The sequence below is a fragment of the Hordeum vulgare genome, chromosome 2H (assembly GCF_904849725.1).
Source record: "Hordeum vulgare subsp. vulgare chromosome 2H, MorexV3_pseudomolecules_assembly, whole genome shotgun sequence".
In the NCBI taxonomy this organism is placed as follows: Eukaryota; Viridiplantae; Streptophyta; class Magnoliopsida; order Poales; family Poaceae; genus Hordeum; species Hordeum vulgare.
Genome location: NC_058519.1, coordinates 205,381,440 through 205,406,313, shown reverse-complemented (window position 1 = coordinate 205,406,313; position 24,874 = coordinate 205,381,440). Strand labels below are relative to the sequence as shown.

The 24,874-nt window shown below is 40.3% G+C and overlaps 1 long non-coding RNA gene across 2 annotated transcripts; it reads right to left on the bottom strand.

Annotated features, from left to right (window-relative positions):
- Window positions 1-14,146: 14,146 nt before the first annotated feature.
- Window positions 14,147-16,835, bottom strand: LOC123425861. 2 transcript variants are annotated; one of them, XR_006621941.1, is made up of 4 exons: window positions 16,494-16,834; window positions 15,478-16,235; window positions 15,148-15,304; window positions 14,147-14,745 (listed from the first exon to the last, which is right to left on the bottom strand). It is a non-coding gene; the product is annotated as an uncharacterized LOC123425861 (long non-coding RNA). The 2 variants fall into 2 exon arrangements; XR_006621940.1 differs by having other exon boundaries at window positions 15,148-16,235; window positions 16,494-16,835.
- Window positions 16,836-24,874: the final 8,039 nt, after the last annotated feature.

Here is a 24,874-nt window from a genome sequence, read left to right as displayed (position 1 = left end):
CAAAACATCCAAAGTTTGACAAGATAATAGCATGAAACCATCAAAAATTATAGATACATTGGAGACGTATCAAGCATCCCCAAGCTTAACTCATGCTCGTCCTCGAGTAGGGAAGTGATAAAGAATGAATTTTTGATGTGGAATACTACCTAGCATAGTTGTCCTTTGCAACTTCTTTCACATGACATGAATGTTCAGATCCGTAAGATTCTAAACAATAGCAATAATACTTCAAGCAAACTAGCAAAGTAATCATGAACTTTCAAAATAACAAGGCCAAGGAAAGTTATCCCTACAAAATCATATAGTCTGGCTATGATCCATCATCCTCACACAACTAATGTAAATCATGCACAACCCCGGTATTGGCCAAGTAATTGTTTTCGCACTCTTACTTTCTCAAACCTTTTATAACTATCACGCAATACATGAGCGCGAGCCATGGATATAGCACTATAGGTGGAATAGAGTGTGGTGGTGGTTGTGAGACAAAAAGGAGGAGATGGTCACATTGACTTGGCGTATCAAAGGGCTATGGAGATGCCCATTAATAGATATCAATGTGAATGAGTAGGGATTGCCATACAAGAGATGCACTAGAGCTATAAGTATGTGAAAGCTCGAAAGGAGAACTAGTGGGTGTGCATCCAACTTGCTTGCTCACGAAGACCTAGGGAAATTTGAGGAAGGCCATCATTGGAATATACAAGCCAAGTTATATAATGAAGATTCCCACTAGCATATGGTAGTGACAAAGCAAGAAGCTCTCAATCATGAAGAACATGGTGCTATTATGAAGCACAAGTGTGGAAAAGGATAGTAGCATTGTCCCTTCTCTCTTTTTCTCTCTTTTTCTTATTTGGGCACTTGGCCTCTTTTTTTATTTGGGATCTTTGGCCTTTTTTTCTTTCCTCGCATGGGACAATGCTCTAATAATGATGATCATCACACTTTTATTTACTCACAGCTCAGAGCTTAGAACGATGATGACTCTATAGGAAATGCCTCCGACAGTGTACCGGGATGTGCAACGATCTAGCATGGCGTATGACGTTGAAAACATCTCGCTAGCTATCTTACGATCATGCAATGGCAATATGAGAGTGATAGCACAAGTCATGAGACGGAACGGTGGCAGTTGCATGGTAATATATCTCGGAATGGCTATGAAAATGCCATAGTAGGTAGGTATGGTGGCTGTTTTGAGGGAGGCATATGGTGGGTTTGTGTACCGGCGAGAATTGCGCGGCACTAGAGAGGCTAGCAATGGTGGAAGGTGAAAGTGCATCTATACCATGGACTCACATTAGTCATGAAGAACTCACATACTTGTTGCGAAAGTTTTTATTAGTAATCGAAACAAAGTGCTAGACGCATACTCCGAGGGGAAGGGTTGGTAGGTGTTAACCATCGCGCGATCCCGACCTCAACACAAAGGATGACAATCAATAGATCAATTATGCTCCGACTTCCTAACATAGCGGTTCACCATACGTGCATGCTACGGGAATCACTAACTTCAACACAAGTATTTCTAGATTCACAACACCCTACTAACATAGCTCTTAATATTACCAAATCCACGTCTCAAAAACTAATTGAGAGGAATCAAGACTTCTCTTTCTACTCAATGCACATGAAGATGGAGGTTTTCGTATCCTCTTTGAGTGCCTATCACCTTTGGGACTACTTACATAGCATAAGCCAACTACCAAGCCGCGCACCGCCGTGCTCTAAAAGATATAAGTGAAGCACATAGAGTAAAAGAATCTAGCTCAAAAGATATAAGTGAAGCACTATGAGCATTCTAGCAAAATCACGATGAGTGCATGTCTCTCTCTATCAAAAGGTGTGCAGCAAGGATGATTGTGACAGACAAAAAAGAAAAGACTCCTACGATACAAGACGCTCCAAGCAAAACACATATCATGTGGTGAATAAATATATAGCTCCAAGTAATGTTACCGATGGATTGAAGACGAAAGAGGGGAAGCCTTCCCGGGGCATCCCCAAGCTTAGGCTTTTGTTGTCCTTGAATATGGCTTGGGGTGACTTGGGCATCCCCAAGCTTGAGCTCTTTACACTCCTTATCTCTTTCTCCATGAGAACATCACCCAAAACTTGAAAACATCACAAGACAAAACTTAAACAGAAACTCGTGATAACATTAGCACAAGAAAACAAACTACCACTTCTTTTGGTACTGTAGCAAACTTGAATTCTATCTATGTTGGTGTTGGGACACTGTATTCTCACTTTTCCATGGCTAGTACCCCCCGATACTAACCATAGTTTCATCAAAACAAGCAACCAACTCAACAAAAATAGAATCTGTCAAAAACAGACCAGTCTGTACCAATCTGTATACTTCGTATACTTCTGGTACCTCAACAATTCTGAAAAATTACGACTGCCTGGGCAAACGGCATATAAACCAGCAGCAAAAAGAATCAACTCAAAATCTCTTTCTGAATAAAAGTTAAAAATCATCTCGTGAGCGAAAAGTTTCTGTCTTTTTCCAGCAGGATCAAGCAACCATCACCAAGACTAGTCATAAAGGTTTTGCTTGGCTCAAACACAAAAAGAAACACCAAAAACACAATCACAACAAAATTATGATGGTGTGGACGCAACAAAACAGAAAGAAAAAGATAAATTCATTGGGTTGCCTCCCAACAAGCGCTATTGTTTAACGCCCTTAGCTAGGTATAAAAGCGATAGAATCACGTATCGTCGTCTTTGGTGCTCAAACCATAAGTGGCCCTCATCATGGATTCATAAGGCAATCTTATTTTCTTTCTAGGAAAGTGTTCCATGCCCTTCCTTAAAGGAAATTGAAATCTAATATTCCCTTCCTTCATATCGATGTTAGCACCGATAGTCCTTAGGAAAGGTCTACCAAGAATAATAGGGCATGTAGGATTGCAATCAATGTCAAGCACAACGAAATCCACGGGTACATAGTTCCTATTTGCAATAATAGGAACATCATTGATCCTTCCCATGGGTTTCTTGACAGTAGAATCAGCAAGATGCAAATTAAGAGAACACTCTTCAATCTCATTAAAACCCAGAACATCACATAAAGACTTTGGAATCGCGGAAACACTAGCACCCAAATCACACAAAGCATTGCATTCATAGTTTTTGATTTTGATTTTGATGGTAGGTTCCCACTCATCATGAAGCTTTCTAGGGATAGAGACTTCCAATTCAAGTTTCTCTTCAAGAGACTTTATCATAGCTTCAACGATATGATCGATAAAGGCCTTGTTTTGGCTATAAGCGTGTGGAGAGTTTAACATGGATTGCATCAAGGAAATGCATTCAATCAAGGAGAAACTATCATAATTGAATTCCTTGAAATCCATGGTAGTAATTTCATTACTACTCAAAGTTTTAACCTCTTCTACTCCACTTTCAATGCTTTTAGCATCAAGATAGATGGACTCCGAATCATTGGGGCACTTTTCAACCAAAGTGGATTCATATCCAGCCCCATAATCATTAGGTTTGACACAAGAAAACAAAGATTCAATGGGAGTCACATCAAGCACTTTAAGATCTTCGTGATTCTTATCACGAGAACACCCCTTTTTAAGCCATTCATGTCTAGCACGAATTTTGGCGGTTCTTTCTTGGCTCTCAATCATGGAAACACGCATAGCTTTCAAAGTTTCATCCATGTTGATTTTGGGAGGAGCACATCTAACTTTCAAAGCATCAACATCACTAGACATTCTATCAACGCTCTTAGCTAAATCGTCAATTTTGAGTAGCTTTTCCTCTATGGACGCATTGAAAATCTTTTGAGAGTTCATGAACTCTTTGATATTACTCTCTAGATCAACGGGTAATCTATTGTAATTTCCATGGGTATTGTTGTAGGAGTTGCCAAAGTTATTAGAGGAGTTACCAGGAAAAGGCCTAGGAACATAGTTTCCTCTAAAAGCATTGGTGTTACCAAAGTTATTCCTACCAACAAAATTAACGTCCAAGCTAGCGTTGCTACTCTCAATCAAAGAAGACAAGGGCATATCATTAGGATCCAAAGGAGCACTTCTACTAGCAACCAAATTCATTAACTCGTCCATCTTAGCACTCAACGAGTTAATTTCTTCTATAGCGTGTATCTTCTTACTAGTAGGTGACCTTTCAGTGTGCCACTGAGAGTAATTTGTCATGATGTTGTCTAGGAGCTTTGTGGCTTCCCCTAACGTGATTTCCATGAACGTTCCACCTGAGGCGGAGTCCAAGATATTTCTAGAAGCGAAATTCAAGCCAGCGTAAAAGATTTGAATAATCATCCAAAGACTCAAGCCATGAGCGGGACAATTTCTAATCATCAATTTCATTCTCTCCCAAGATTGTGCAACATGTTCATGATCAAGTTGCTTGAAATTCATGATATCATTATGGAGAGAGATGATCTTAGCCGGCGGAAAATACTTGGACATATAAGCATCTTTGCACTTATCCCAAGAATCGATACTATTTTTGGGCAAAGAACAAAACCAAGTTTTTGCGTGATCTCGCAACAAGAAAGGAAAAAAGCTTCAATTTAATCACGTCATTATCCACATCTTTCTTCTTTTGCATATCGCAAAGCTCAATGAAGGTATTGAGATGGGATGCGGCATCTTCACTAGGAAGGCCGGAGAATTGCTCTTTCATAACAAGATTCATCAAAGCAGCATTGATTTCGTATGACTCCGCACTAATGGTGGGAGCAATCGGAGTACTAATAAAATAATTATTATTAGTATTCGAGAAGTCACAAAGTTTGGTGTTTTCATTCATGGTGACTTCGGCAAGCAACCAAGCACACAAGCAAACAAAGAGCAGGCGAGAAAAAGGGCGAACGAAAAAGGCAAATTGTGAAGTGGGGGAGAGGAAAACAAGAGGCAACTAGCAAACAAAGTAAATGCAAGAGATGAGTTTGCGACACTTACTTGGATGAGTTCTTGACTTGATCCTCCCCGGCAACGGCGCCAGAAATTCTTCTTGCTACTTCTCAAACAACAGCGCCAGAAATTGACACGTTGATGGAGACTTGCTTGCGTTGGGTTTTCCCTTGAAGAGGAAAGGGTGATGCAGCAAAGGAGCAATAAGTATTTCCCTCAGTTTGAGAACCAAGGTATCGATCCAGTAGGAGAGTCTCGTGAAGTCCAAAGTACCTGCGCAAACACAAACGAGTTTGCACCCAATGCTATAAAGGGGTTGTCGATCCCTTCAAGATTGTTTGCAAAGTGAGATCTGAAGGCGGAAAGTGAAACGAAGTAAAAAGTGTAAGGCTGAAAATATGGTGTGGAGTAGACCCGGGGGCCATAGTGTTCGCTAGAGGCTTCTCTCAAAATAACGAATATCACGGTGGGTGAAAAAATTATTGTCAAGCAATTGATAGAACCGCGCAAAGTCATGACAATATCTAAGGCAATGATCATACATATAGGCATAACGTCCGAGACAAGTAGACCGATACTTTCTGCATCTACTACTACTATTCCAGACATCGACCGCTATCCAGCATGCATCTAGTGTATTGAGTTCATGACAAACAGAGTAACGCCTTAAGCAAGATGACATGATGTAGAGGGATAATCTCAAACCAATGATGAAAACCCCATCTTTTTACCCTTGATGGCAACAACACGATGCGTGCCTCGCTACCCCTTCTGTCACTGGGTGAGGTCACCGCACGGTATGAACCCAAAACCAAGCACTTCTCCCATTGCAAGAATCATAGATCTAGTTGTCCAAACAAAACCCACAACTCGAAGAGAATTACAAGGATATGAAATCATGCATAAGAAAGATCAGAAGAAACTCCATGAAGATCATGGAGAACTTTGTATTGAAGATCCAAGAGAGAGAAGAAGCCATCTAGCTACTAGCTATGGACCCGTAGGTCTATGGTGAACTACTCACGCATCATCAGAGAGGTCATGGTGTTGATGGAGAAGCCCTCCGTATCCGAATCCCCCCTCCGACAGGGCACGAGAATGCGCCCGAGATGGGATCTTGCGGAGACAGAAGCTTGCGGCGGTGGAAAAGTACTTTCGATGATCTCGTGATTTTTTATGGAGTTTATGGGAATATATAGGCGCAAAACCTAGGGCAGAGGAGGTCCAGGGGGCCCACAAGCCTGGTGGCCGCGGCCTCCCCCTGACCACGGTGAGGGGGCTCGTGGGGCCCCTAGGGACCCCCTGCCTTGGCTCTCAAGTCTCCCGATCTTCTTCTATTATGGAAAAAATCTTTTTGGGGATTTTATTCCGTTTGGACTCCGTTTCAAATTCTCCTCCGAAAGGGGTCAAAAACATGGAAAAAACATGAATTGGCACTTGGCACTGAGTTTATAAGTTAGTCCCAAAAAAATATATAAAAGGCATGCAAAACATCCAAAGTTTGACAGGATAATAGCACGAAACCATCAAAAATTATAGATACGTTGGAGACGTATCAGATCCTAACAGCTAAAGGTTGGTGCACCAGCCCTTAGTGGGCTGGTGAGGCCAGCCCAAGTGGGCTATGTCGACTAGGAATAGAAAACCAAAGAAAAAAAGAGGGAGGTGGGAAGGAAGGAGGGGACTCCTCCTCCAAACTGAACTGGAGTTGGAGTCCTCCTCCTCCTCCTCCACTCTCGACCGGCGCCCTAGGGGGTCCCTTGAGCCCCAAGGCTAGCCCCTCCCCTCCTCCTATATATACTAGAGTTTTTAGGATTTTTGAGACACAACTTTGCCACGTGCAACTCAAACCTCTACTTTGTAGTTCTTCCTCTAGATCGGTTTTCTACGGAGCTCGGGCGGAGCCCTGTAGGAATAGATCATCACCATCACCAGGGTGCCGTCACGCTGCCAGAGAACTCATCTACTTCCCCATCTCTCTTGCTGGATCAAGAAGGGAGAGATTGTCATCGAGATGTACGTGTGCTGAATGCGGAGGTGCCGTCCGTTCGGCGCTAGATCGGAACGGATTGTGGGACGACGGTGATTTGAATCACGAAGTTGTTCCACTACATCAACTGCATTTCTTAACGCTTCCCGCTTAGCGATCTACAAGGGTATGTTGATCCGATCTCCCTCTCGTAGATGAACATCACCATGATAGGTCTTCGTGTGCGTAGGAAATTTTTTGTTTCCCATGCAACGTTCCCCAACAGCTATGTGATATCGTCTCTCCAATCTTGTGCTTCAATGTTTAGCCCTTGTGAGCTGCCCTACATGATTAAGGTATCTTTGTCATTTTCCTGCTATTGCTATGCTTGGTTTGCTGGGATCCGATGGATTATGAGATTATGTTTATATTTTGATGAGTTATATATTTGGTTCTCCTTTTATATTATGTTCTTGAGTAATTCATGCATGTTCTTCGTTGCTTTTTATTGCTTTGGCCGAATAGTAGATTGTAACTCCAAGAGGGAGCGTTATGCATGATTGTGGGTTCATGACCCCCGATGTCTAGCTTGAGTGACAAAAACATGAGACAAGGGGATGTGATGTTGCCACCAGGGAGAAAACAACGGTGCTTGTGACCACGGTTGCAAGGATTGTTTACCTTACGCAAAGTTCGTTAATGCAGTTGTCCGTTGCTTTGAGTTTACACTTTGGGTGGGGCTCGCAACTTAATACCAGCGAGATGTTCTGGATAGATATCCCAAGGTGGATGATTAGAGAGTAGATGTTGATGGATAAACGGTCTACTTGTCTTGGCGTACTGCCCATTACTTTTGAGCCTCTAACTTTCTAGTAGCATGATTAGCATTGCGGTGCGTTTATAATTCTGTCAATTGCCTAGCTATAAATTTTTTACCCAACATAGTTGTTTATCGTCTTTTGGGAGAGAGACATCACTAGTGAACATCATGGGACTCTGGTCCATATTACCACCATTGTTTACACCTCCACCATTTACTGCTTTTATTTACTTTTCCGTTGCAATCACTATCACTATTCCGCTTGTGTTTTGATCCTATGCAAACTACAAGGCAGGAGAGATTGACAACCTCTCTGAACTCGTTGGGAGGAAAGTTATTTGTTGTGTGTGCAGGTCCACGTATTCTGCTAGGGCCAGAGCAGCGGACACCTACTTGTTGATCCTTGGAGTCCTCCTGGTTCGATAAACCTTACAATCCCCGTGTAAGGGAAATCTGCTGCTGACTACATCTCTACCTTCCATTTGGGGTAACCAACGAGGGGCGAGAAGTATATCCATCAACTCGTCATCACACGGCCAGCTAGATTCGGCCCGAGGCCACTCTGGTGAGCCATCTCGCGTCGACCGCCCACATTCATTATATTGTATCCCGTGCCCAATCTATTCAACCAATTAGCTCATCAGATTCGTCCCGCATAGTTTTTTTCGTGCTGCAAATTTCCTAATTATCCGAGGAATTACAGTTTTACAGAAAAACACCTATTGCATAAATAACTCTTTAACCATATGTCAGATTGAAACACTTTAATATGAAACTTGACTAATTTTTTGTGAATATTAATAATATGCAACTTTCATCCATGTTAAAAATGTTTAAACTTGTTGTTTGCATTAATGACCTATTAAAACGGTTTATTTCGTAACTTAATAACCGTAACTTCGACTCAAATGAACTATATATGTAACTTGCTTTGAAAAACATGCAGAATAACATGGTGCATTTTGTTTTCCTGTTTGACAAATATAAAATATGTTTAGGCAAAATAGGACCAAATTCTTAATATGCACATGGGGTCGTTTCGAAAATACCATATGTTGTATTCGACCTCATTTAAAATGCCTAGATAATATAGTTTGTTCATGCTTCACCATTGCCATGTTTAATAATAGTTAAACTTGTTGAGTAAATAAGCGAGAGTGAACAAAACAATTCAAAATGTTGAGTTTCGTCAATATGCAACTCGTTGCATATTGAGCCTCAATTAATGGGTAGTACTTGATTGGTTTGCTTGCCATGCCATGCATAATTAAATGGACATGCATCATATTTGTTTGCGCATCATGTCATGAATATGTTGTGGTGTTTACTGTGTCATTTGTTTGTTTTTGGATTTGCTTCTCCTCGCTAGAGTTTCCAAAGTGTTTCACAGTCTGAGGATTTGTTTGACTATGTTTGCTCGACTACTTCATGGTTCGTTCTTCTTCAAGCGGGATTTGAGGCAAGATGACAATTACCTTGGATATCACTACTATCATTGTCACGCTAGTTGTCTCGTATCTATCGCTGTGTCTCACTGCCTACTACTTATTTGCTAAGCCTCCCAAAATGCCATGATAAGCCTCTAACCCTCCACACCCTAGCAAATTGTTGTTTGGCTATGTTACCGCTTGCTCAACCCCTCTTATATTGTTGCTAGTTCCACGTACAGTTTGTTCCATGTTGGGACATGGATATCTTGGGATATCCCATTATTCTTGCTATTTAAATTAATGCCTCTATACACTTGGTGAAGGGTGGAAGGCTCGACCTTTTGCCTCGTGTTTTGTTTCACCATTGTCGCCTTAGTTTCCGATTATCGGTATTATGTTCCATATTGAGCGCTCCTAACATGCTCGGGATTATTATGGGGCCCCCTTGGTAATTCGTCTTTGATTAAATATCTTCCGACAAGGTCCAACTTTGGTATTACATTTACCTAACTAATAACTTGCATAGGGAGTAATTAACCCCTGGATAATTAGTCAACAAACCGGGCCAATGCTCCTATAACAACCCAAGTGTAAATTTCCAATCTTGTAACCATTTCCATGAGTTCAAGCTTGTATGCCATGCCATCAATTGACTTGAGTAATAAAGTTTTGCTTGATGACATCCATTTGTGCATCATGGCATCATGACATCCATTTCATTTTTTTGCATCATGATATGTTTGAGTGTGAGTGTGTTGTTGTGATGAGCCTTGCAACTTGGTGGCATGACCTTCCTTGAATTAACTCAAATCAATTCCAAACAAAACCCCTTACTTCTTCCTATTTCCTTCTTATTTTGCAAAGTGTGCCACCTTGACTTATTTTATTGTTCCCTATTTTTCTGAAAACTCCTAAAATATTTTCCTCAATCCCACCTCCAAATTTCAGCTGTTTCATATAGATTTGTTTGGGTTCAGAAATACCTCAAGTTTGAATTTAATTCAAACTTGATTTATTTTTCTATCTCTAAAAATATCCAAACTAATCCTATTAAATAGAGCATAATTTGGTGAGTCCAAAACCATTGTGTTTCATTCAAAAAACCCTCTCATTTTTCTCTGGAGTTTTCTACAAGTTTCTGTTTTAATCAAATGGAAAAGAAAATTCACACATAGAGAGAGGAGGCTACAAGTGCAGCCCAGCAGCGCAATCTAGCGTGCCTCGCACGCGTGCCAACGTTTCTCACCTGCTCGCTCGCTCGCCCCTCAGCCCGTACGCTCCATGTGGACTAGCCGACCCCACCTGTAAGCCTCGCCACCAAAGCGACCCGCACCCACCTTTTTGTCCACCTCTCACCTCGCCGCACACATGGCGAGCCCGAGAGCGTGTGAGATCGCCCGGCTCGCCCTAGCCCCTATTTAACCCCTCTCGTAGCAACCACTTCCTCAACACGACACATAGCTTCGCGATGGCGCCCGCGTAACCAATGTTCACCGTCCTCGACCACGCGATGTCCGTCTTCTTCTCTGACATCGATTACGTCATCTACATCCACTTCCGCACCGTGGGACGTCAAGGACCTCCAAATTATTCCCCTTAATCAACTCCGGCCACCCATAGGTGTGTGACCGTTGTCGTGCTTGTTTCTGACCTCCTCCCGGTAAGCTAAGGCCATCAACGTGTTCGCGGCGAGCATCCTCGCCGATCCCCTCCTACAATTTCTCTGAGGCTTTGCTTGGTTTCTCAAAATTTAAAGGAGTTTGGAGGGGATTGAAAGAGATTAAATCCCCTACAAGTCAAAATTCACCTTAATCCACTTCAATCTACTTCAATCCCCTTGTGGGAGGGATTAACCAAACAAGCCCTGATTGCTCTGTGTAGCCCCGTTCGGCCGTTTGCCATGAGAGCACGAGCCCGTCGTTGTTGGACCTCAGCTCCAGCGAGTGCTACGACCTAGTAAGCCGTGCGTGTGCATGCGTATATGGTCACAGTCGAGCGTAGGGTCCATTTCTGTCGTCAACTGAAAGTTTTGCTCATTGTAGCTTCGTATTCGAGCTTGCTGTTGCCGCCTCTGTACCTCGTCACCGGCGTGTTCCCATTGTCGTTCGGTGTCGTATGCTGCATGTGTGAGCACGGACTTTCTTTGCGAATCGATTGCACCCATCCGCCGCGTGGTTGGGTCACCAGAGAAGCTCCGGTGCCTCCACCGCCATCTCTGTTCCTCGCCGGCACCCTGCGTTGCTTCACTATAGTTTGAGCCGCTGACTGGTGGGTCCGAATGGACGCCAGGATTGTGTCAAGAGAGCTCGAGCCCTTCTCTCGTCAAGTGACCACCTCTAGCCTGATTGGATCGACCGAACCAGACACTAACAGACAGGCCCCACCTTTCAGTGACCCTGATCCTTCGCTGTACAATGAATGTTTGATTTGTTTCCTAACTATTCTTCATGCAAGACTTTCCATACTTATATTTTATTTATGTTTTAAGGATTAGGCATGCAAGACTTGCCATACAATAAATTGTATTAATTTTTGATTTTTTTTCCTGAATTGTTGGGTATCTAAATACATGTATTTTTGTTTACTAACGATATAATAGGGGTATCTAATACTTACTAAAGAAATTACGTACATACGCATGATTTTTTCCTACGTATGTATGCCCATGCATGATTTTTTTGTACGTCCATATATCCACTCATGATTTTTTTAGTTTTATTAGAAATGTATATTGCATGCCAATACCCACACATGATTATTTTCATACATACAAGGTCCTAAGATTGCATGCCGGCATACAATTTTTTAATGCACACATGCTTTGGAAATATATACAAAACTATATACTTTGGATGGTTCGTACCCAAAAAAAATACACTCTTTTTAATAGACGTATATTCTTTTGAGACATACCCACAAATGATACTGAAGATATACCTAAAAATACATGTATACACACGATATTATGTATTTATTGTCTAGGGGTATATACTCATAAATTTTATGCCGAGGTATGTAAATACGACGAGTATGCACTTACAACAAGAATATTGTGTACTCTAGGTATATATAGACACAAAAAAAAATCTATACATACTAAATAAGTGAATCCATACATACGTAATCGAATGGCAGGGCCGGCCCTGGGGGGGGGGGGGGGGGGGGTTTCCGCGGGGGCGGCCGCACGGGGCCCAAAATTGTTGGGGGCCCGCTGCATATATAATATGTATACTAGATCAGGCATGTACTAGGTATTGTAAAGTCTCTCGTCATGCCTGTCTCTCGTCTCCCTGCACGCCGCGACTCTCATCTGTAGGAGTACGAGACTACGACGCGGGCTGCGGGCAGGCCCTGGACGTCGGCTTCATTGCCACGCAGGCACGCACGCCGGCACGCGGAAGGGCCCTCGCCGGTTGCTTCTTCCGTAATGTCCGTCAGTCTATCTGTTCTCCACTTCTCCTGAGGATCTCGTTCTAGTTTGATTCGTAGATCAGTTCTCGTTCTAGTTTGCAATTTACTGATGCCTGATGGATCTGGACCTGCAATTACTTCTAGTGATTCCTTTTAAATCTTTGGGTAGTTAATGCCCTATTTTTGATTCAGATTTATTTATTTTCAGAATTACTCCCTTCATTCTTAAATATAAGACCTTTTAGATATTCCACTATGAACTACATACGGATGTATGTAGTCATATTTTAGGATGTAGATTCACTCATTTTGCTCCATATCTAGTCTATAGTAAAATCTCTAAAATGTCTTATATTAATGAAACAGAGGGAGTAGTAATGAAGCCTGAATCAGGTGCTGTCAAAAGAAAAAAGTGGAAAGGAGATTAAAAATTGGTAGATTCACAAAGAGGATTTCTTCGTAAGTTTTTGGCGAGTAACCCAACCACTTCAAAAAATCCAGACGAGTTGGCGTTAGTTTTTGTGGAAGAACCAAGTAATGTGAATCTAGAAGATGATATCCATACAGAAGACAATGTTGACATCGACGCGGACGATAACAATGTGAGTGATCATGATCATAATTCATCTCCCACGGAATCTGCACTATTTATTTATACTTAGGGGCCCTAAATTTTAGTTTCGCTCCGGGCCCCCAAAATCTCAGGACCGACCCTGTCGAATGGGATGTACTAAATATTCTGGGTATATAGATACACAAAAAATGTAATGCATACATACGAAATATTTTGCTATATACGTAGTCAACAATGTAATGCGTGTGTATTAAATAAATGAATCTGCACATACATAATCTAATCGATATGTTCTAAGTATTTTGGGTATATACGTAGAAAAAATCTAGTGCATATATAGTAAATATTCTAAGTATATACATATAAAAATCAAACGGGCACATACTTAAAAAATGAATTCATACATACCTAATTCATACCTGTATGAAATAAATGTCCATATACATAATGTGTAGTACTTTTCTTTTTTAAAATATATTTCCATGCATGACGTGCTAGACCATGCTTAATAACATTCATTTATGTCTCATAATTGTTTCAAAATTGCTAATTAGTGATGGATTAATTCATTACCCTTTGTAACACACATCTAAATGCAATTAAATGGTGCAAATGCAAGGAGCCTGGGCACCTAGGAGCCCCAAACGGTCGTCCTATATATATATATATATATATATATATATAACAAATATTTCGTATGATCGGTGTAGTTACTCTCACTTTTGTTTGATATGTTATAGGTAGTATCTATTATATCGGAGAATATGTATGCGTAGTATGTAGTATATAAAAATATTTAGATAATATATATATACTACTTTTAGGTAGTATGTACCATATTTTTATCATACTCTTTTTTACGTACAAATATGTACGCATTCCATAGTATTATAAAAATTATGGATTAACTATTTTTTTTCATGTAACATACTTTGTAATATCTTATACAGTATATATTATGTGAACATACTTAAAATGATAAATCAGTACTTCCTCCGTTCCGAATAATAAGTCACTAGGGATTATCTTCCGACCAGGTGAAAAAGGGCAAATGGACCTTTATGGCCTCGGTTCAAATTCTAAACAATACAAGGTCATGATTGGATTGTCGTTTTCATTAGCAATACAGCTGTAAACAATACACGCCTCCGGCCGTCGTTTCGCTTTCGGCCGGAAATCGCTACTTGCCCGGTAAATTACACCTGTAGATAAAATACCTCTGTATTGAAATACACCGATACCAAGCGCGGCCTTAGCGTCTTCCACCTCCGCCTCCGCTCACGCACTCGCCCTCCACCTCCACCTCCGACCTCGACCTCGACCTCCCCCTTTGGCCCCGCCCTCCACCTCCACCTCCACCCAGATCCTGGCGCCTCCTCCTCCAAGACTGCGCCCGGGTCCAAGCGCCTCCACTTCCAGGTCCAGGCGCTTCTCCTCTCCCGATCTCGGGTGCACGTCCAGGTCCAGGCGCTCCTCCTCTCCATCTCCAGGCCCACGCGCTCCTCCACTCCACCTCCAGGCCTTGTCCTAGAGTTGCCACTACCGGTGGTGCCGGTGCTGCACACGGCACACCTAGGTTGAGGTTATTCCTGGAGCTCCTGCTGGGGTTGGTTGATGCCCACATTCATCTCATCAACCTGAATTTGGTAAAAACTCCATCAATATTTGGCAGTAATGTGAACAAGTTATTGTCAACTGAATTTGAAGCGATAATTTGAACACACGAGTACTCCATGAGTATCACAATTCAGAGATACTCTAATGATTCAAAGTAGATGCTGACATATTTACTGACAACATAATCATTTACTATCAAATGAGAGGGAGTGATGTGAATTTGGCAGGAGGTTCATCTCACGAACCTGAATTTGGCAATTTGACTTGCATGATGCTTTTCGTACAAGATCATAATCTTAATCAGAGTAATATAATGATCATAAAATGAGACTTGTGTCAATTGATTAGAGTAATCAGAGCATTTCAGGAAAATGTGAAAACATGATCATTTTGCAGGAAGATTAGTAGGTACAGTGACATACCTAATCATTTTGTGATACAATATCCTTGTGATCCCAGCCTTTCTGGGAGCACCATTTGGTGCATGCAGTTTTCTTTGTTGTTGACTGAGTGTTTCTGTCACGCCTAGGTCACAAGCGATTGGGAGGGCTCGTTCTCCTGGGCATGCTTCTCGTTATTCTGAGCATGGTCACAACAACTGGTCAATGACAACGGTAGTTTGACAACAACAAGAGGTTAATACCAATACCAACAAAAGTATGTTAATAACAACATCAACAACAACAGGTTAATAACAACATCATGAGCAGCAGGTTAATAACAACAGACAACAGCAGTAGTCTGACACCTACTCTGAGGCACAACAACAACAGCACCTCCAGCAACTTGACATGGCAGCAAGAATTTGACATCAGTATCAGTACTTGATAGCAGCAATTCTCCTACAACAGTAATCCAACACTAGTAGACCACTTTGACAACAACAACAAGAAGATGTAGAACATGGTTGTGCCAGACCTCAACTGCACTCCACGTGCAGATGAAATGGATGAAGATCCAGTAGTTGACATGGATGAAGATGCAATACTTCAAATGGATGAAGATGCAGGTACAATTACAGTAGCATTTAAGACTATTTTCTTCTAATGGATGAAGATGAGGCTTGAGATGAGACTTGACATGTGTGGAGTATGATCATTTGTGTAACTCTTTGTTGTGATACTGTTATTTGTATGATCATTTTAACTCCTCAAGTTAGAAGAAGAGAGAAGTGCTACTCCTACTCCTACTCCTCAAGTTAGAATTATTAACACGAAAACATCCAGTTAAAAGAAAAGTTTCATTGTGGATTTGTCATGTTTAATAAAGCTTCACAATGTGCAATGAAAAAAGCATCACAATTTAATCGTATTTTTTCATTAAAAAATCAATCATATTTCTACACCACATTTTTGGACAATGAATGTTGAGGTTTTTCTAACCAACAATTCTGAACAAGCACAAATTGCATTCGTATAGCAAGGACAAAGAAAGAGAAGAAGGTGTTCACAACTGCCAACAGCAGAGCACACTAGCAGCTGGCTCCGGCGTCTCTCCACATAAACAAGAACTGCATAAACAAGAACCAAAGAAAAGAAGATTTAATTAATTAACTGAAATTAAACAGCAACAGTACACTAGCAGTACACTAAGAGAGAAGAAGAGATAGAGAGAATTAACTGAAATTTACAGTAATTAACTGAAAAAAATTCAGTTAACTAAAAAAATTACGAACTGAAATTCAAACACTAGTCCTTGCAAAATTTACAACAATCTGATCTCGTGGGAAGACAAGAGAGGAAGAGGAGAAGAGAAGAGAAGAGAGTACTCCATATATTAGGCCAAAATTATTTGTACTCCTAGCATATTACTCCAGCATACTGTACTCCAAAATTCTTTGTACATCAATAACTGCATTCAGAAAAGAGAAGAGCTACCTCAACTACTGAAATTACTAGAACACTCCTCTTGTAAGCAGAGAAGAGAAGAGAAGTTGCAATACGGTTAATGGAGTACTCCTTTAGCGATGCACTGCTACTGTTAAGCACAGAAGAGAAGAGAAGAGAAAGAGAAAGAGAAGAGAAGAGAAGCTGCGCCATATCAAGTTTTTGAATAACTACTGCACTAGGTCAGCTACTGCTCTGAAAAATTACTGCACCAGATCAAACTACATCACCTTCTCTGAATAACTACTCCATTAACAGGAACAAGCTAATCCAAAACTAACAGTGCTCTGAATACTGTAATTAACTGTACACCTTCTCTGACTAACAGTACACCGATCAGTTACTCCATTTTAACAGTACTACTCCATTAATAATAGCTCCATGGGCAGAATTAACACCTTCTCTGAATAATTACTGCAAGAATTAACACGGTCATGGACAACTTGAGCCAAAGGAACTGAAGTTATCTGGAATTCTCAACACCATTTATATATATTTGATGTGGGTAATATTGATAACTTGGGTATGAGAACTGGTTGGCGGAACCATCTCATTAACAACCAACAGCGTAGTAATATTTTGCTTTTAGCCCCTCTTGTTGTAGGAGAAAATTTGCTTTACGCTAAAACTTACAACACCACCTGCCATATATGCATATAGTATAGATGATATTTTACCCCCTCTCATATGTGACTTGCCGGCATATTCAATATGCTGACCTACACAGCTGCAACGTCTTATGTTGCAGATATTTTTCTTCGACGAGTAAGAGCACGATTCAGGGTTACGGTCTACACTCAACTTGTCGTTGGTGTTTATTGGGACTCCACTCCCTTGACTGCTTCCGCTGAGATATTTAAGGTATATATCAGTTTTACGCTATTTCCATGTGATTGCACTTTGATATATACATTGATGTACTGTGTGTGTGCCAGCATACTGATCCAGGGATGGCACAGATACACAGAGGCTTGACTCGTTTTGAGTCGGGTCGCTACATAACATGACACCCCCCAAAAAAAGAAAAGTCAGAAGAAAAATAGTGCCAAAAATTTAAAGACAAAATTTGGATTTTATTGAATTTTAAAAAAATAAATTTTTATAAAGTTTTTATTTTGTGAAAAATAAAATGTTCATGTTGTACAAAATTTTATTCTGAAAATTTTGATATATAATATGCCTATATAAAATATTCTCTTAATTTCGTTTATATTTTTTTTCGCTGTTTATTTTGAAAAAAAAGACACTATTCACCAGGAAACACTGTTCATCCGAGCTTGGCTATGGGCTGGCCGAAATTTACTTGGCCCATGGGCATTTGGTCCCTCCTTTTCTCCTCTTTACGTATGTATTTAGTCCCACAATGCCTAGCTATCGACATTTAGACCTTCTTTCCACCTATAAATATAGACCCGTAGGAGCATCCAAAAATCATCTATTTCGGGTTAAATCAATCTTTTGGTTTGACTAGGTTTATTAAATAAAAATATTCTCTTCTCTTCGGCGGGATTTCTCGAAGTCGTCTCCTTATTGGAATTAATTCTTACTCTGCATTCTAAAGGTATTTCTCTTCGTATTTTTTTATACTCCCATAGTTTATTATTTCTAGACTAGTATTCCTACACTAGTATACGGTAGAGTAATTAGATATATCAATTAGTCTCTGTATTTACACATTAGTCCTAGAATTCTTTTAGACGTAACGCTTTTGTTCCGTAAAACAGCTTGGCCCTGATTTTTCAAATAGCCATAACATTTTACTCGTTTATCCGAATTAGATGAAACCAACGCCTAGAGTTTCGTCTTGATCCCACCCATCCGGTGAACCTATCATATCAACTTTTTGAAATTTTCAAATTTCGAAATTTGTTCATATTCATATTCAAACTTCTTTTGATCATATCTTTTTATACGTAGCTCCATTTTAGATGAATCCAATTGCGTCAGATTCGTATCAAAGTAATCTTCCCGTTTGTATCATTAGTTTTAACTTTTCAACTTATAATTTTGATGAAATCAGATTTATGTATTAGTGCCCAAAAGTGTTCACATCGTTCTAAGTCGATTCAATGTTATATTGAAGTATTTGTATCTTTTGATCCGCTATTTCAAATCTAGTAATTCTTTTTTCTACGCGCTCGTATTGATCTCCTATATCCAGTAGCATCATTAGTTTCGACCTTTGAACCTTACAAATTTGAGCGATTCAAATTTGTATTCGAACATTCATTTGATTTTATCTTGCAAATCGTACCACCTTTTCAATTGATTCCTTTTACCCCTAAAACACTCATGTCATATATTTTTGTGCATAACCATCGTACTTCAGTTCAACCTCTCTTGACCTTTTTAATGCAAATTCAATTCACACTTCAATTCGCTATAACTTGCGTTGTAGTGCTCCATTTTAAGAAATTCTTTATACAAATAAATTCTTATGTCTTATACTATTTGTCAAACAACATTCATGTTGTTCTCCCAATATTTTTGATCATCTCCCATAGTGTATGCAAGTCGAGCTTATATAGCGATAGTTGATCATCTCCCAATATTACTGATCCAGGGATGGCACAGATACACAGAGGCTTGACTCGTTTTGAGTCGGGTCGCTACAGAAATGGTATCAGAGCACATGTTGACTGTAGGACGTGATCCTAGAAACTGGAAATTTCTTAGGAAAGGATCTCTCAAAAATTTTATTTTCAACAACACCTTGTACTTCTCATCTCTTCTGATTTCATCGAATGTTCCCTCTCACCTCAAATATTTAGACAATACCCTTACCCCTTTGACCACATGAAGGATCAACTGAGTCCCACTTCAAAGTAAAGAGGATTTCATCATGCATTTGAAGAGTTGAAGCTGCACCAATTGAAGACTCTCAAGACCCGAAGAATTCGAAGACCCTGAAGAGTTCGAATATTTATATGACCATTAGAAGTCCAAAACCCTGTTATATACCCACATTAGATACGATGACTTGTGAGCCGTCTTTGGTGTGTGTTTTCCGACGGCCACAAATAAAAACTATTCTCAAAAATATTGTGTTGTATTGTGTGTATCTCCCTCCCTCTCTTACCTGTCTCATCCCCAAAACCTCAACCCTACCAGATGGAGTATGAAGCTGGATTTGTAGTCTCTGGACCAATGACCCAGCTGGAAGCTGAGATATGGATTCAGAACATGGAGAACCACTTCGGGAGTAACTTGATCTCAAGGAAGTATGAAGTGGAACACGCTCTCCAGTACTTTACCCAAAGTGCTGCTATCTGGTGGAAAATGCACCATGCCATACAAGGATTTAGTGGAGCAGAAACTTTGGACAAATTCAAGAAGACTTTGTTAAGATCCCGTCGTATCCAAAAGTGCTATGACAGCCCGATGAAGAAGCCTTGTGCATGCAAGATCTGTGGAGAAATAAGACACACCCAGGAAGAACACCAGGATGGATGCCCTCATTGTGAAGAAAATCACCCAGCGGAGGAATGCCCAAGTAGTCAGGTGACTTGTTTCCTGTGTGAAGGAACCACCCACTACCCAGCCCAGTGCTACCTTTAGGTGCAACAAGTTGTACAACAACAGAAAGAAGCAATGAAGGAAACACTCAAGAAGAAGATTCTAGAAGAACCTGTGATGAACGAAAATATTGAAGACCCTGATGGACAAAGCCTAACCAGATTTTTCTCCAATGCCTACTACTCATGTGGAGAAGAAGGACATTTTTCAGAGGAATGCACGAAGGATAGCCATAAATATCTAGGAGACTTCCCGACAGAAAAAATAGAGTTGGACCCACTTGAAATGGAAGTACTAACCAGAATGAAGCAGTCCGGAAAGAATTGAAAGTACACCAGCTAGAGTCAAATCCCTACACATAAAGACCTGAGTCATATCATATGTTTCAAGTGTAAGGAATTGGGCCACTACAACGATATGTGCCCAAGAAGGAAGCAGGAAAACCAAGGAGTAATAGCAAACACCAAGAAGCCCCGAGACTTGTCGGAACTCATTTGTTTTCATTGCAAGGAAGTAGGAAATTATGCTAGTAATTGTCCACAGGGGAAGAAAGCTAAAATGGAGTAGTTAAGTTTTGACAATGGCAATAAGTGTGACATGAAGCACTCTTGTTTTCATGAGATTATGGAGTTAAATTTTGTAACGGAAGTCTGTCATATTGCTTAAAGCGTTACTCTGTTTGTCATGAACTCAATACACTAGATGCATGCTGGATAGCGGTCGATGTGTGGAGTAATAGTAGTAGATGGAGAAAGTATCGGTCTACTTGTCTCGGACGTGATGCCTATATGTATGATCATTGCCATAGATATCGTCATGACTTTGCGCGGTTCTATCAATTGCTCGACAGTAATTTGTTCACCCACCGTGATATTTGCTATTATAAGAGAAGCCTCTAGTGAACACTATGGCCCCCAAGGTCTGGTAAGAAGGTACACGCTATAGAGGAAATTAACTCGTTGAGTGCTAAGATGGACGAGTTAATGAATTTGGTTGCTAGTAGAAGTGCTCCTTTGGATCCTAATGATATGCCTTTGTCTTCTTTGATTGAGAGTAGCAACGCTAGCTTGGACGTTAATTTTGTTGGTAGGAATAACTTTGGTAACACCAATGCTTTTAGAGGAAACTATGTTCCTAGGCCTTTTCCTGGTAACTCCTCTAATAACTTTGGCAACTCCTACAACAATACCCATGGAAATTACAATAGATTACCCGTTGATCTAGAGAGTAATATCAAAGAGTTCATGAACTCTCAAAAGATTTTCAATGCGTCCATAGAGGAAAAGCTACTCAAAATTGACGATTTAGCTAAGAGCGTTGATAGAATGTCTAGTGATGTTGATGCTTTGAAAGTTAGATGTGCTCCTCCCAAAATCAACATGGATGAAACTTTGAAAGCTATGCGTGTTTCCATGATTGAGAGCCAAGAAAGAACCGCCAAAATTCGTGCTAGACATGAATGGCTTAAAAAGGCGTGTTCTCGTGATGAGAATCACGAAGATCTTAAAGTGCTTGGTGTGACTCCCATTGAATCTTTGTTTTCTTGTGTCAAACCTAATGATTATGGGGCTGGATATGAATCCACTTTGGTTGAAAAGTGCCCCAATGATTCAGAGTCCATCTATCTTGATGCTAAAAGCATTGAAAGTGGAGTAGAAGATGTTAAAACTGTGAGTAGTAATGAAATTACTACCATGGATTTCAAGGAATTAAATTATGATAGTTGGTCCTTGATTGAATGCATTTATTTGATGCAATCCATGTTAAACTCTCCACACGCTTATAGCCAAAACAAAGCCTTCACCGATCATATCGTCGAAGTTATGATAAAATCTCTTGAAGAGAAACTTGAATTGGAAGTCTCTATCTCTAGAAAGCTTCATGATGCGTGGGAACCTACCATCAAAATCAAAATCAAAAACTATGAGTGCAATGCTTTGTGTGATTTGGGTGCTACTGTTTCTGCGATTCCAAAGTCTTTATGTGATGTTCTGGGTTTTAATGCGATTGAAGAGTGTTCTCTTAATTTGCATCTTGCTAATTCTACTGTCAAGAAACCCATGGGAAGGATCAATGATGTTCTTATTATTGCAAATAGGAACTATGTACCCGTGGATTTCATTGTGCTTGACATTGATTGCAATCCTACTTGCCCTATTATTCTTGGTAGGCCTTTCCTAAGGACTATCGGCGCAATCATCGATATGAAGGAAGGGAATATTAGATTTCAATTTCCTTTAAGGAAGGGCATGGAACACTTTCCTAGAAAGAAAATAAGATTTCCTTATGAATCCATGATGAGGGCCACTTATGTTTTGAGCACCAAAGACGACGATATGTGATTCTATCGCTTGTTGGGAGGCAACCCAATGAATTTATCTTTTTTCTTTCTGTTTTGTTGCGTCTACACCATCACAACTCTGTTGTGATTGTGTTTTTTGCGTTTATTTTTGTATTTGAGCCAAGGAAAACCTTTATGACTAGTCTTGGTAATGGTTGTTTGATCCTGCTGGAAAAAGACAGAAACTTTTCGCTCACGAGATGATTTTTCATTTTTATTCAGAAAGAGCTTTTGAGTTGATTCTTTGCTGCTGGTTGATATGCTTTTTTCCCAGGCCGTCGTAATTTTTCAGATTTTTTGAGGTACCAGAAGTATACGAAGTATACATATTGCTACAGACTGGTCTGTTTTTGACAGATTCTGTTTTTGTTGAGTTGGTTGCTTGTTTTGATGAAACTATTGTTAGTATTGGGGGGGGGGGTACTAGCCATGGAAAAGTGAGAATACAGTAGCCCAACACCAATATAGATGGAATTCAAGTTTGCTAAAGTACCAAAAGAAGTGGTAGTTTGTTTTCTTGTACTTACGTTATCACGAGTTTCTGTTTAAGTTTTGTGTTGTGAAGTTTTCAAGTTTTGGGTGATGTTCTCATGGACGATGAGATAAGGAGTGGAAAGAGCTCAAGCTTGGGGATGCCCAAGGCATCCCAAGCCAAATTCAAGGACACCAAAAAGCCTAAGCTTGGGGATGCCCCGGAAAGGCATCCCCTCTTTCGTCTTCAATCCATCGGTAACATCACTTGGAGCTATATTTTTATTCACCACATGATATGTGTTTTGCTTGGAGCGTATTGTATCGTAGGATTCTTTTATTTTTGTTGTGTCACAATCATCGTTGCTGCACTTCTTTTTGAGAGAGAGATACATGCACTCATCGTGATTTTGCTAGAATGCTCATAGTGCTTCACTTATATCTTTTGAGCTAGATACTTTTGCTCTAGTGGTTCACTTATATCTTTTAGAGCACGGCGGTGCGTGATTTGGTAGTTGGCTTATGATATGAAAGTAGTCCCAAAAGTGATAGATACCTAAAGAGGATGCAAAAACCTCCATCTTCTTGTGCATTGAGTAGAAAGAGAAGTTTCGATTCCTCTCAATTAGTTTTGAGACGTGGATTCGGTAATATTGAGAGCTAGGTTAGTAGGGTGTTGTGAATCTAGAGATACTTGTGTTGAAGTTAGTGATTATCATAGCATGCACATATGGTGAACCACTATGTTAGGAAGTCGGAGCATAATTGATCTATTGATTGTCATCCTTTGTGTTGAGGTCGGGATCGCGCGATGGTTAACACCTACCAACCCTTCCCCTCGGAGTATGCGTTTAGCACTTTGTTTCGATTACTAATAAAAACTTTTGCAACAAGTATGTGAGTTCTTAATGACTAATGTGAGCCCATGGTATAGATGCACTTTCACCTTCCACCATTGCTAGCCTCTCTAGTGCCGCGCAATTCTTGCCGGTGCACAAACCCACCAAATTCCTTCCTTAAAACAGCCACCATATCTACCTACTATGGCATTTTCATAGCCATTGTGATATATATTGCCATGCAACTTCCACCGTTATGTCTCATGACTTGTGCCGTCAAGCTCATATTGCCATTGCATGATCGTAGTATAGCTAGCGAGATGTTTTCAACATCATACGCCATGCTAGATCGTTGCATCCCGGTACACTACCGGAGGCATTTCCTATGGAGTCATCATCATTGTGATCTTTGAGCTGTGAGTAAATAAAAGTGTGATGATCATCATTATTAGAGCATTGTCCCATGTGAGGAAATAAAAAAAAGAGGCCAAATATCCCAAAAAAAGAGAAAAGAAAAGAAAACAAAAAAAGTGGCCTAAGAGCCCAAATGAAAAAAAGAGAAAAGAGAGAAGGGACAATGCTACTATTTTTTCCACACTTGTGCTTCATGTTCGTCACTACCATATGCTAGTGGGAATCTTCATTATATAACTTGGCTTGTATATTCCATTGACGGGCTTCCTAAAGGTTGCCCTAGGTCTTCGTGAGCAAGCAAGTTGGATGCACACCCACTAGTTCTCCTTTTGAGCTTTCACATACTTATAGCTCTAGTGCATCCTTTTGTATGGCAATCCCTACTCATTCACATTGATATCTATTAATGGGCATCTCCATAGCCTATTGATACGCCGAGTCAATGTGATCATCTCCTCTTTTTTGTCTCACAACCACCACCACACTCTATTCCACCTATAGTGCTATATCCATGGCTCACGCTCATGTATTGCGTGATAGTTATAAATTTTTTGAGAAAGTAAGAGTGCGAAAACAATTACTTGGCCAATACCGGGGTTGTGCATGATTTACATTAGTTGTATGAGGGTGATGGATCATAGCCAGACTATATGATTTTGTAGGGATAACTTTCTTTGGCCTT